At 41.1% G+C, this 2,336-nt stretch overlaps 1 non-coding gene across 1 annotated transcript; it reads left to right on the top strand.

Moving 5' to 3' along the window:
* The first annotated feature begins 225 nt into the window (after positions 1-225).
* On the top strand, positions 226-412 carry LOC111815726. Its single transcript, XR_002820378.1, has one exon. It is a non-coding gene; the product is annotated as a U2 spliceosomal RNA (small nuclear RNA).
* The last annotated feature ends 1,924 nt before the right edge of the window (positions 413-2,336 follow it).

Raw genomic sequence — 2,336 nt, 5'->3', positions numbered from 1 at the left:
TGCTAAAAAAATGGGTGCACATATATGAGTGTGGTATGAGGTTTTCAGTTCTTCTGGAAAGATACCCAGGAGGGGAATAGTTGACTTGAATAAGATCTCCAATTCTATTTTATTTATTTATTTATTTTTAATTTTTATGCATTTGGTATAGGGTCTACAGCGTCTCACTAGACAGACCAGACTCACAGCAATTCTCCTGTTTTCAGCTTCCCAAATGCTGGGAATATCGCTTCCTGGCCTTTTGACTAAGATCAAGTGTAGTATCTGTTCTTATCAGTTTAATATCTGATACATCCTCTATCCAAATGCTGGGATTATAGGTGCTTGCCACGATGCCAAGTCTCAGTCATCATCTCAGCACACCATGGGGGCAGGACTGGCATGACTTGTGGTGATGGGGACTGAACCCCAGCCCCTGCGCTCTGCCTAAGCCACTGAGCTAATCTGGCCAACCCTCCAATCCTATCTGTTGAAAGAATTTCCACAGATTCCCATAGTGGTTGTACCAGTATGCACTCCTACCAACAGTGCAGAAGAGTTCCTTTTTCTCCACGATGTTTCTCTCATTTGTTACTAGCTGACTTCTTGATGTTAGCCATTCTTTCTGGGGTGAGAAGGAATGTCAGTGTTGTTTTAATTTGAATTTCTCAAATGACCAATAATGTTGAACATTTTTCATATTTTTTTTGCCATTTATATTTCTTCCTCTGAGAAGTGTATATTCATCTTAGATGCCCATTTTTGGTTTTTTAAAATTTTTTAATTTAATTTAATTTAATTTTTTTATTTTTTCTCACTTACTCTTCTCTCATTGCTGGGATAAATACCCAACACTAAAAATGAAGGAAGGAAAGGTTTATTTAGCTTACAGTTACTTGAAGTTTCAGTCCATGCTCAGCTGGCTCCAAGGCAGAGTGACACATGGCAGACAGCAACCTTTCATTTTGGCTGCAAAGAGCAAGAGAGCAAAAAGGAGGAGTAGCAGCAACAACAGCAACAGAGATCAAGTCTGTAACTCCTCTGTCTTTCTTATGCTACATTCAGGCTATCTGCCTCAGGCTAGGGGTAGCACTCACACCCATAATCCCAGCAGTACTAAAACCCATAATCCCAGCCTTGGATCATGAATGAATCACAAACTGTAGAATTGCACCTCAATGACTGCATGAGACTTTGAGGGACAAATACATATAAACCATATCATTCTTCCCTTGGACCCCAAAGACTCATGCGTGTCCCTGTAAGAGTTACCAAAGTCAAAACTGTTTCAGCATTGCTGAAAAATCCAAGTCCCAAATTGCCTCCAAGATCTAAGGCAAACTCTTAGCTGTGAGCCCCTATATAAAACAAAGGTTAAACATTTCCAACATTCGATGGCACATGGTTAACATTACCATTCCAAAAGGTACAAACAACAGGGGCATACAAAGCACTTTGACCAACACAAATCCAAAATCTAGCAGGGCAAACCTTAAGTGCTATAGGCAAATTGTGAGCTGCATGTGGCTCAGCCCCTATGGCACTCTTGGTCCCATGGCTTCTCTCTTAGACCAGCTTTGCCTCCTCCTTGCAGTTTCCCTCAGATGATCCATGTTCCTGACTTTTCCAAACTTCTGGGGTTTCCACTGAATAGACTTCACATTCACAGCTTTATACACTGCCCTCTCAGGGACACACCTCCTGGCCTCCCAGGCCTTCTAAAATCTAGGTGGAAACCTTCTTAACCTCAGAACTCCTGCATTCTGAATGTCCCTAAAACCAATATGATGTGGATGCTGCCAAGGTCTGCTGCCAGCTGGCAGTCAGGCTTCCTTCTCTCTTGGCTGTAGGGGCCAAGTGCCTGGATCACTGAGCACTCTGATCCTGATCCCAAGGAATAAATTCTCTGAGAACATGTGGCTCTGTGACTTTCCCCTCAAGGTAAAGTCCCTCTCCATTGTGGTTCAGATGCCCATTTTTGGATCAGCAGAATTCCACAAGAAATTTATTTATTTATTTATTTATTTATTTATTTATTTATTTATTTATGCAGAACCAGGGATTGAACTCAGGCCCTTGCACTTGCCAGGGAAGCCCTTATTCCACTGAGCCATCTCCCCAGCTCCAGCCACAAGAAATTTAGAGAACATTTAATGATAACTTTTCTCAAACTCTTCAATGAAACTGAAAGGGAAGCAAAACTCCTACACTCATTCCTGGAGGCAAGTATTACTCTGATTCCAAAACCAGAGAAAGATCAAACTCAAAAAAAAGAATGACAGGCCAATCTCTCTAATGAATATAGATGTAAATATCTTCAATAAAATATGGCCAAACAGCATGTAGCTAATAATAAA

The sequence above is a fragment of the Octodon degus genome, unplaced genomic scaffold (assembly GCF_000260255.1).
Source record: "Octodon degus isolate 3935 unplaced genomic scaffold, OctDeg1.0 scaffold00020, whole genome shotgun sequence".
In the NCBI taxonomy this organism is placed as follows: domain Eukaryota; kingdom Metazoa; phylum Chordata; class Mammalia; order Rodentia; family Octodontidae; genus Octodon; species Octodon degus.
Note: the sequence above shows the minus strand (reverse complement) of the source record. Positions and strands in the feature narration are given on the sequence as shown.